Source organism: Rousettus aegyptiacus, unplaced genomic scaffold (genome assembly GCF_014176215.1).
Source record: "Rousettus aegyptiacus isolate mRouAeg1 unplaced genomic scaffold, mRouAeg1.p scaffold_m13_p_2, whole genome shotgun sequence".
Lineage (NCBI taxonomy): Eukaryota > Metazoa > Chordata > Mammalia > Chiroptera > Pteropodidae > Rousettus > Rousettus aegyptiacus.
This window is the reverse complement of record NW_023416295.1, coordinates 124571252-124583483: the sequence shown is the minus strand read 5'-3', so window position 1 is coordinate 124583483 and position 12232 is coordinate 124571252. Positions and strand designations below refer to the sequence as shown.

General features: G+C 36.8%; 1 pseudogene; it reads right to left on the bottom strand.

Moving 5' to 3' along the window:
- Window positions 1-11846: 11846 nt before the first annotated feature.
- Window positions 11847-11965, bottom strand: LOC118614175 (annotated as a pseudogene).
- Between the last annotated feature and the right edge of the window lie 267 nt (window positions 11966-12232).

The window sequence follows — 12232 nt, the reverse complement described above, 5'->3', positions numbered from 1 at the left end:
CTGGCTTCTTTTAGAACGGGGTCCCCAACTCTCAGGCTATGACTATTGCCGTTCAGTGGCCTGTCAGGCACCCGAATGCACAGCAGAAGGTGAGCTGTTGGCGAGAGAGCAAAGCTTCATCTGAATTTGTAGCTGTCCCCAGCATTAGCATCATGGCCTCAGCTCCACCTCAAATCATCAGACATAGATTCTCATAGGAGCACTGGTCCCTGGTGCCGCAAAGATTGGGGCCCACTGCCTGGAAAAAGCAATCCAAGAAAGAGGAAGGCAGAAGCAACTCTCTTTTATGACCTAATCTCAGAAGTTGTACCCCATCACTCCGGCCATATGCTCTTTGTTAGAAGTGAGTTGCTAAGTCTAGCCCATAACAAAAGGGTGGGGGAATTAAGTTCTTCCTCTTGAAAGGAGAAGTACCAGAGAATTTGTGGATGTATTTCAAAACCACAACCCACATGATCTTAAATATACATCTGTTTATGTGAATTTTCTTAATCGATGAATGACAAACTTGTTTTATTTCCACCAGCATTAAATATTCATAGAGTACTAGACCAAATATACTACTACATTTGTACAATTGAGAGAAGATCTTCCTCAGCCCCTCACATCATTCAGACAACAAATTACAGTACCCTAGATTTTTACAATATGTTGGTTTAAGTGTTTAAATAAACACTGAATTTAATTAGACTTTAAGATTCATTATATTATTTACATCTGTGAGTTTTGCACTTGTATTTTAGGGAATAGGGAAGAATAATTTAAATATCCAATTCAAAACATTGTACAGAGCCAGTAAATGTCACCAGGTTTTTGTTGATTGCAAATTGATCTCTCCACTGACCTTGTAACCTTTTAATTGATAAACGAAAGTATTTCTGCTTATTTTATGCTTTAATAATAATTATAGTATTTTGCAAATATCTGAATTGATTTTCTTTTAACTTTTAAATATAAAAATCAATCCCTAACAGATATGCAAATTAAGAAAATGCAGTCCTCAATTTAGGTGATGTGATGGTTAACTTTATATGTCAACTTGATTGGGCCACGAGACTGACAAAAATTAATCTGGGTATTTCTGGATGAGATTAACATTTAAATCAGTAAACTGAATAAAGCAGATTGCTCTCCATAATGTGGGTGAGCCTCATACAGTCAGTTGAAGGCCTGAATAGAACACAAAGGCTGATCATACTGAGAGAATGAATGTCCCCTGCCTGACTGCCTTCAAACCGGGACACTATTTTTTTTTTTTTTTTTTGTCTTTGGGATAGAACTGAAACACAGGCTCCTCCTGGGTCTCGAGCCTGCCAACCTCCAGGCTAGAACTCTACCACTGATTCTCCAGCTTGCTGACTCACCCCGCAGATCTTGGGCCTTGTCAGACTCCATAATCACATGAATCAATTATATATAATAAATCTCTTTATATGTATTGGTTCTCCTACTGGTTCTGTTTCTCTGGAGAATCCTGACTAATCCAGGTGATATTGAAGAAAAAAGTCCTTAGTTAAAGCCACGATGAGTCTCAAGACACATATTGTCTACTTAGTGCTTGTTTTAATTCAGGAAAGGTGGGTGGCTAGTACCTGTCTCTTTATTTCCTAGGTAATAAAAGATTGACTAGATTATTTCTACTTTTCCTTTCAGTTTTAAAAAGCCAATATGCTATGACTCTAAAGGAATGTCCTCCCTAGGTTTGGCTTTTATTGTTCAGCTTCCCCAGGGGGAAGACAGCCTTGACATGAAAGATCTAGTGCTCTGCATTTTGGTACTTATTCAAGAGGTGAGTGAAATAAGAATTACCAGAAAAAACAGGACATTGCGTTCCTTGAAGTAGTATGTGTGATAACTCCACGAAAGGATAAACCTCAGAGTGCCCAGTTTCTCTCACTCATGCTCAGGGGACTTGCTCTTATCAATCCTATTAAGTAGGTAAATTCTCTCTGTGTATCTGAGAAAGTACAGACTAACCAACATCAATTTACTTGCTGCTGTTTGCATATTATATCCTTGGTAAGTGCCTACCTAATTTTTCTAGAAAACATAAGCACTGAAACAAATTTGTATGTTTTTGTTTGGCTTAAATAAACTTCCCACAATAGCTTCTTCAGAGGGGAGATTGTTAAGATATGAACACACGCTTAAAAAATCTCTAGTACGACCAACAAAGCACAGCTCTTTATTCAGTGAAGTATGTCAAGTTTATCACGCTTCCACCAGACTTAAATGTGCACAAAGAGAAGAAATTCAGGCAACCAAGTAGAATTAAGATCACATCTCACCTTTAGAGAGGCATAGCTCATAATATTTGGGGTCATGGAAACCTGGCTTTGAATCTCAGCATTATAAACTGCAGGACAATTGGCTTGAGACTTAATCTCTCTTTAAGCCTCTGTTTCCTCAACTATAAAAAAGGGTGTGTGTGGAAAGAGAACAATAAGATCTTCCTTATAAGTGGGTTGGAAGGGCATGAAACATAGTAATTGCTCAATAAATGTGGCTATTTTGATAATAAATCAACATTTTGAAAGAGAATGAATCAGCCCCAGATAATCCTGGGAGTTAAATGAAAAATTATGTCTACTTTTTAGGTTTATTTTAGTTATCATATGTATTTTTAAAATTAATTTTCGGAGGAGCGTCTCATGCAGAATTAGAGCTTTGTAAGCAGTGAGTTTTTATTTACCCTTGTCAGGGATACCCTAGTCTTTTAATTTGGAGTGAGGATATGTATTCAAAGCAGAATGGTTGCATGCAGCATAAGAAGGAACAGTAATGCTGTATCCCTTCCTTTTCTCTTAAGGGAAGCCCAAGGTTTTCCTGAGAAGACGAAGTAGCAAAGCCTGGGAACACTTTTCAGGTAAGACATTGTGATCTATGCACATATCCTAGGACCTAAGCCATTAGGGATGTTTTTTGAAGTCGAGGTTTGCCATCAGTGTGCAAACTTTCCTTGGAGGCAACAGACACTGTTCTCTTTTACTGTGTGTGCCCTATTGCTGTTCTAGTGCAGTATCACATCTATTATACAATGTTTTAGAACAAATAAACATGTCCCATTGCATGGGTGTTCTTGATCCAAAATCATTTAATCTAAGAACACTTAATTCTAGAGCTAAAGCCACAACTTTGTTTTATAGCTTCTAGGCATTGTAAATTTCAGTTTTCTTTAAGCCCTAAATTAATCTGCTAATGTTTGCTGAAAAATTATGTACACAAGTTTATTGATATTTGGAAGAATTAATTTCCTCGATAGTCTTTCTCTGTAGGCTCCTTTTCACATGGGCACAAGGGTAGGTTAAGATGCTGCTTATCTAGCATGTAAAATGTGAAAGCATATTGAAAAGAAGCACCATCGTTTCTTACACCGACCTAACTGTGGCTGCCGTACAAAACATGCTGAACCATGTATTTTACTCATCTAATAAGCATGTTATAAAATGGCACCGAACGTCTTTCTCTCGGAGACAAAGAAATCTCAGGGTATTAAAAACATCAAAAGCAAAAAAAAGTCAAATAGTTGCAACAGGTACAGATCTAAGGCAAAGAACTACATCTAACTGCGGAATCTCAGATCAAATATGCCTGCTTTTTCCTTTCGCCCTTTGGGGTCGTTCCTCTGATAAATAATTCACAGACTGCAGTGCAAAGTAGTTTGCATACTGACAAGATTAAAAAGAATGCTTTGTCTGGGTTAAATTTACAATCCGAAACCTTCCTTTAAAATGTCAAGAAGGTAATTAATTTAAGAAGGTTTGCCAAGCAGAGTCTCTGACCCTGTCAGAAAAATTTCATTTCCTGAGGGTGAAGGGATGTTGCATTTATCTTTCCCAAATGCCTGTTTCGGTTTCCATTTTAAGACCATTTTTTCCCTTCCTAATATGCCTTTTATAGTTCTTTCCTTTCTTAGTGAAAATTAATCCAGTATTGTTTTATGGTAAATTTTTTTGAAGATTTTCTAACAGTCTGCAAATTACCTCTGAATAGGGACTGGAGTACAGGTCAAACCTTTGACACAAACAGAAGAGGAGCATTTTTCCACAGGGAGCACTCTCTCCTGCTTGAACATTCAGGCAAACCTTTTGAGTAGCGGTGGAAAATGTATAAATTCAACAGCATGAAAATTCGCTTTTGGCATAGCAAAACATCCTGCCCCACATATGCTCAGTAGTGTGCATTCTTGTGAATGAATGCTTATGACAATCAGTGGGTTTTTACAGCAGTTCTTCAAGCCAAGTTTAGTGGCGTAAAATTTTATTAGCAATTGTGTCCCTTTAGTTAATCCCTAGAGGCATTGTGGAAGAGATTCAACAATGCATTGCCTTTGGGAAACTTAATCCAAAACCCATGTGTCACATGTGCCCATAGTAACACTTAATCGCCCCACCAGAACCCTGTTACACTTCCCCTTAAAAGTAAGATTTGCCAGTGTAGCAAAGCTAAATAGATGTCATTTTATTGATACTAATAAGGAAGAAATAATTTCATCTCTAATATACTTCAAGCAACGAAGGTCATCTGAAATACGTCAAAATGCTAAGTGAGAAGAAAAATAGCTCAAAATATTTGAAACTCTAAATAAAAACCTCATACTTTTAATGCAAATCTAAATCAAATATAATGTCAATAGAGAGGCTTTTGAATGCTTAGCTGTCTTCCCTAGTTACAGCTCTGGAACATGGTGAATAATTGTTTGTGTTGCAACAATTCAGTTTCCTGAGATTTTCCTTTTACATTTTGTGTAAAAGGCAAGGGGGTGGTGGTGGTGGGGGGGGATGGTGTTAGGATGTGCTATGTCGGTCTGACAGCTGTTTTCTCCAAGGCTTTAGAAAAGCAGCCACTGGACAAATCATTTTGCAAATCCCTCATTCACTACCATCACACCTCTGGAAAAGAGATATCTTATCGAGGGTGCATCTTGTGTTTTCCAGTCATGGAGTCTATGCCATTAACATGTCAATAGTCTATATTAGCCTCTAATCCTTTAACTTGGATATATAACTGTCCTTTCAAAAAATATTTTAATAGCCTTCAGATCTTTCGGGAAGTTGTGGTAGTATAAATTAAAAAGAAATAAAATATGATTTAGTATTAATTGGTATAAAAGCAAATAATCTCACAGCTAAAATATAATTTAAATTTAAGAAAACCTATATTTTCCTTTACTCGAAAGATTATTTTTGAAAATTTCATGCCATCATTCTAATTTTTTTAAAGAAAGGGATGGAGAAAGTCCTCAGAAATGGATCTTGGAGGAATGAGTAATAGTGTTGGAGTAGGAAGAAATATGTGTTGGGGAGGAGTGTAAATTTGGCTCAAAGAACAGCATCAGAAGGATTAGTCTAAGTGTTCTGATTTTCAAGCTACCTTTGCCTTAGTCAATAGCATCCAGAATTGTCTTGGTTAGACTCTGTGGGTTTCAATAAAATCTGCATTCTCCATATATTAGGAGAACCTCTCAGATGCTAGAACCATAGTTCAAAGAAGCAGAATAACATCCTCACTATAGATACTATGATTTCCCCTATCCTTCTCACTTCCAGGACTTCTCAATCTGTACAATTCCATCATTCTGCAGTGAGGTACAAATTCACTCAGCATCCCACTGAAGAGTGTCATGATTGATTCCAGCCAAGTTTTTGCCTGTTATCTCTTGAGACTAATTAGTCATTGAATAATTTTGTAAGAAGTTACTGATGGAAGGGACATGAAATTTAGCAGAAGCCAGAGGAGATTAAATGTATAGGGACTATCTAGGCCCTGAAAAGATTTGCCGATAAGCCTATTGAATTGCCCATAGAATACTTGAAAAAGGAAAAACATACTCGTAATAGAAAAAAATAAAATACTCTGTTGGAGATGTGCTCAGTTTGTGGGAATTTGTATTGATGAATGATGGGAGCTACCAGCTAACACTTGAGGCAGAGAATGTCCCACTGTGTGTGCGGCTTTCTATTGCCAGACTTAATTCATTGGTCAAGAGTGGGAATTAATGACTTTGGAATAACTGCTGCACTTGAGGAGAACCTGTAGGTGGGGAAACTGGTGAGAGGCCATTGCTGTAATACCAACAAGAAGTCATAGGCCTCAGCTAGTGTGGTGGTTATAGAAGGAGAAGGGGTGAGACGTTTGCCAGAGCTCATTGATTTTATGAGATTGGTCAACTGATTGATGAAGGAAGTGAAAGAAAAGAGGAATTAATTTTTAGCTCTGCTTGGTACCTTATTAGGTACTCTAATCGATACCCAATCGAAACACTGTGGTGAACAGGCTCTGCTCAAGGAATTAAAACTTTAAGTTTCTCCATTATGGCTTTTCTTTTTCTTAACCCTTGTGTCTGAGTTGTTTAGTTACAAAGTTATAATTTATTCTCTGGCTCCATTCTGGTTTTGTCCTTCCACTGAAATGTATCCTTTGACCCTCTTTCTAGGCTCTTAACATTTTTTTCTTTCTTTCACCCCTACCTCTTCAGTTTCAGTTGGCATATTTTTTATTGATAGGGTATTTATGTACTTAACAACAACGAAAATGACCAGAGGCACAGTTCAGAGGCCTCACACCTGCCATGGCTCATAAATGTAGCCTTGGTGTAGTGCTGTGTGTCCCACCTCCTTCTAGAGTGACCCTGATTTTCAGAATTTCTAGCACAGTAACCGAAATGACTTTTTAACAATACATTATAGTCTGAAGGAATATCAAGTTTGGTTGGAAAAAGGCTGAATGTAGATCCATGTTTTATGGTATCTAGGCTTATAAAATTTGGGAGCCCTTTTAAGAAAATAATATATAATTATAAATAAAAATGAAGCATAAAAGTAAAACTTAGTTTACAACGAGGAAAAACATCACAGCAACTTGTAAATGTTAAAAAGCTAAAAAGCCACAAAAAAAGTTATGATATTTTGCTAATTAATATCCTTTAAAATAGTTTTGTCTTTACATTTTTTATTTTATGTTTTTTTGGCTGCATACTCTTTGATCATATCTTCATATGACAATAATTTTATAATATTATAATCTACAGGGAGAATAAAAAGGTAATTTGGACTTCGATATGCTTAATAAAAAATATTTTTTAATTAATAGTTGGGATTTATAAAGCATGCAACTTGACTCACAGATAGTCTCACTGTTTGTGGAACAGCCAAAAGTGTATGTTTGACAAATACAGTAATTCTAAGAAATTTTATTTTGTACAATGTCCATGGAAGAAGAAAAAATTAAGCTATATTTATGATTGTATTCAATAAAGTACTTTTTTTAAGAGAAGAGAATTTCCATTTTGATTAGACATCAGTGAGAACCAAATTTTGTTGCTTATTATTTTACCTGTCTGATGATCAGAGGAATTTTCCATAGATTTGCTTTTGATTTTGTACATTTTAACTCTTGTTTCTCCTTTACTACCCATATACATCTTTATGGCAGGCACAGTAGGATTCATTCATATTGCGATTTGACCTCTGGTTTTGCACCTTTGTGTCATGAGTTCATGCAGCAGACAATAGGAGTATTTCTGAGATGGTTACCTCTAACTTATATACAGAATTGACTGCAAATCATGTCAATGTATCCCATTAAACAAACGAGTATCATTTTTCCTTTAGCCATATCCCCCAAATGCCCCAGACCATTTGAATACTATATAACATAAGAGAAACTATGATGGTGCTGAAGTCATGTGGAAATAATGGTATTAACTAACCATGGTTAAAATATCTTTTATAAATTTTACAGAAACATAGGACTATGTGAAAATATTCTCGGGCCCCTTCCAGGTCCTCAGAAATGACCTGTGAAGGGACTGAGGTTTAAACTTCATCAAATTAATGGTAAATGGACTCTGTAGGACATTACTGAACAATGTTTTGGACTTTCTGACATTAAGGTGCCAATGGCATGTCCATGGGGAGGTGTTCAGTTGGCATTTGGTAATGGGGCTAAAGTTTGGAGAAACAAGGGTACAGAGATAAAAGTGGGGGTACATCAGCAAGAATTCATGGTTAAAGTAATTAATTGGAGGAATTATTAAATGGAGAAAGTGCATACGTAAGATAGAATCTTGAATAGATGTATACATTAAAGAGAGAGAGAAAGAAGAGATTCAGAAGGAAGAAGAATGAATTGAAGAGGTAGAAAGTTAATCGAGATAATGTAATGTGTAGAAAAATGCCTGAAATTTAGTTGATACTTGTATTAGTTTCCTATTCCTGCTGTAACAAATTACCACAAACTTTGTGGCTTAGAATAGCACACAAATAGATCAGAAGTCTGAAACAGGTTTCAGTGGGATAAAAACAAGGTGTTGGTAGGGCTGCATTCCCTTCTGAAGATTCTAGGAGACAATCCATTTTCTTGCCTTTTACAGCATCAACAAGCTGCCCATATTGCCTGGCTGGGGCCCCCTTCCATCTTCAAAGTCAGCAGTAGTTGGTTGACTCTTTCCCACATTTCATCACTGATCTTGACTCTTCTGCCTCTTTCGTTCTCGTTTAAAGATGCTTGCAACTGCATAGAGTTCAACTGGATAATCCAGGATAATTTCCTCATCTAATGTCCAGCTGATTGGTAATCTTAGTTCCATCTGCTACCTTAATTCTCCTTTGCCATGTAACATGATTTATTCACAGGTTCCAAGGTTTGAGAGCGAGACATCTTTGGAAAGCCATTATTCTGCCTTCTCAGCAGAGAAGGAATGTACGTTCCCATAAGGGTAGTTAAATATGTCAGGTTTTAGTACACTGGCTTGTGCAGTGGAGAGCTTCTTCTGGGACTTTTGTATCAAATACTCTGGGTTCGTAACCTAGCTTTTCCCACTTACAAGTCATGTGAACTTTGGCTAGTGATTAGATTCCAGGTGTCTTGTTATTCTCATAAGTAAAATGGAAACAATGCCTGCTTTGAAAGGCTGTTATGAGAATAGTGTAAGTGTTAAGCAGAGTGCCTGGCCCATTCCGGACACGTAACAAATGCTAGCTCCTTCTATGTTGTTTTTTCCAAGATTTTCCCTAGTAGACAGGGATGTAAATCTCTGAAAGTGATCCCAGGCGTTTTGAACCTTGACCATCCCTGGCAAGAGCACTGCCCCATGTGGTAACTTCAAATTCAGTCCATATGCTTTGTAAACAGGGATGGAAAACTGAGTTTGCTAATTCTTAAAAACCGAGGACCATTAAACATGCTGTTCCTTGTTTGCGCTGTTGCCGTGTGTTTCTTTATATATTTCAAAGAATCATACTGTAGTAGAGTTGGAAGAGCTCTTGGAGAGCACTTTATGGTACAGTAGAAACAAGACTGTTCCTGGGATCAGGAAATAAGAATTCCAGGCCTGGATTTGCAGCAAACTAACCACAGGTCTCTAATACCAGCCCCGCCTTCTTCACTCAGTTGGTAAGGCTTTGGCAGGGTGAATCAAGTCTCTCTATGAGCACACAGGATTTGGTGAGATGCTATTCATTCATGTTCATTCATTCTTCATTCAGAAAATCTATACTAAGCTCCTTTTACATGACAAGTACAATCTAGCTAACATAGATAGAGTACTTCTTTTGTCCAGAACAATTTTGTAAAGGAACATGAAAGAGAAGACACAGTGTTGTTTACAAAGCATATACATGAAAGGCTATGCAAACAGTGAGAAAATATCTTTTGAGCAACCATTGGTTTTTGTTTAATATTTTTAGATTTTCTTTTTCTTAAAAAAAAAAAGCAAGGGCAGAATTTTAAGGGTATTAGATGATGGCGTATGTCTGGGAAAGACAAGGGGTCTGAGCAAAAATGATAGTGAGCTATGGAGGCTATGTGATATAAGCATCTCTCTCAGTCTCTTTGAGAAAACTACAATGAAACTATGTAATGCTGCAGTAATTTTGGAAATTAATTTGTGTACTTTTAAGTGTCCTGATGTGTACATTTGGCCACCAGAATAGTCTCTAGTAAATTCAAAGATATTCCCATGAAATATGATAACATGTGGATAACTTGAATAAGAAATTAAATAATATTTATGAAAGCACCTTAGAAATGCATTTGTTAATTAGCCATAAATTGTTATTTTTTGCTTCAACACTGACTTTGCAGATAAAAAATCTGAGGTTCAGAAAATTTATGTGATTTGGGTGTGGGTATTTTAACCTGTTTCATAGATTTTTGTGAGGACCAAATGAAATGTAAGGCACTTGGTTTAGGGTTTGGCAGATGGTAAGCACTCAATAAATGTTACCAATCATTATTGTTGTTGTTATGCTGCTGGTGGTGGTTGAAGGCCCGTTTACTGACACCCAGTGCAGTGTGCTTTCTACTGTACCTTCTTCCTTTTGCAACTATCATGTCATTTTAGATGAAATAGATTATAACAAAATAGGTCTGAAGCAAACTTATGCAATTTTTATAAAAGCAAAACAAAAGAATAACACTGTTGATTTAACTAAAATTAATATCTCAACAAATGTGAGAACAGTCAACTAGAATTTACAAAAGGGATACTTCATTTGAATATCCATCAAGCTCTATTACTCTTAGTGCCCAAACTATTCCAGGCCCTAACAGAGACATTTAGTCATGATTTGGTGAGATGCTATTCATTCATGTTCATTCATTCTTCATTTAGAAAATCTTTACTAAGCTCCTTTTACTTGACAAGTACAATCTAGCTAACATAAATAGAGCACTTCTTTTGTCCAGAACAATTTTGTAAAGGAACATGAAAGAGAAGACACAGTGTTATTTACAAAGCATATTTATGAAAGGCCATGCAAGTAATGAGAAAATATCTTATTAACAAGGGAAAAATGAGAGATACTGGAAGGCGGCAGAGTCAAGTAGTGTTCAGAATTGTCTAGACTTACTCCTCAAAGTCTTCCTGGAGGAGGAGGAAGCTATATAGTGATGACCTTCAGGCATGATAAGAGGCATGAAACAGGGAGGAAGGGAGGGAAAGATTTGTAAAACGAGTATTTCAGGTCTAGCAGCTATATGGCTGATGGTTTTCTTACTTTCCTCCACCATAGGGATTTTTCCTTAGAAATGTGGCCCCAGAAACATATTGTCCAGTTTTGCACATCTCTCCAACTTTTTTTCCTAATCTCTTATGCTTCTATGAGAAACTGCCAAGTTTACCTAAGAGAGGCTCCCTGCCTTCAGGACTGGCTAATTCTAACACTATTTATCAACTACCCAGGATCTTACAGGAAAATTGCTTTCTAGGATAGAAAGTTCCCTTGGAACTGGGCCCTGATCACTGTCTTGTTGTGTTCCCTACTCTGTGAGTCATCCAATTATAAATGCTGGGCTGCTTGACTACACAGGCCGAGAATACCCATTTTAAATCTGTAGGCTGTATAAAATGGCAGTTGTATTTCGGAGGATAATTGTTATTAACATATGAGTGTTAGAGTTCACAAGGCTTCTTTACATCTTTTCATCTAGTAATCTAATCCAATGAAACATTGTGTAGGTATGAATATTGATTTCATTGTATAGATGAGGAATTTGGAATTTAGAAGATTGAGTGGCTTACCTTGAATAACATATGGAAAACCCTGAGTGCCGTGCAAGTATCAACCATATAAACACATAGAACCAAGGAATTCCCTTAGGTGCATTCTCAGTCAGTATTCTCCAGCTCTCAAAGGTGAATATCATTTTCTGACTTCTCTCATCATAGCTTAGTGTTTCCTGTTTTTAAACTTCATATTAATAGAATCATGCGACATATGCCTTTTTTGTTCAGCATAATTTTTTTTTTTTTTTTTTTTTTTTTAGGGCAAGGCAACCCTTGGTTGACCTCACAGATTGCAAGGACCTTGTTAGTTTACAATCTCTTATTTTTTAATTTTTTATGCTTACAGCACTTGGTCTTCCTAGGTGGTCTCCTATCCAAGTACTAACCAGGCCCGACCCTGCTTAGCTTCCGAGATTAGATGAGATTGGTCTTGTTCAGGGTAGCATGGCCATAGACCCCATCATAATGTTTTGTAAGATTCATCTATGTTGGTGTGTATGGCAATAGTTCTTTGTTTTCATTGCTGTCTAATATTCCATTATCTGAACATTCCACAGTTTATTTATTCATTCAACTGCCGATAAACATCCGAGTCATTTCCAGGTTTGCCTTATTATGAGTTGAGTAGTTATAGACATTCTTGTTCATGTCTTTTAGTGGATAGGCACCTATTTCTCTATACCTAAGAGTAGGATTGTGGGAGTTTTAGTTCTTATACACTTG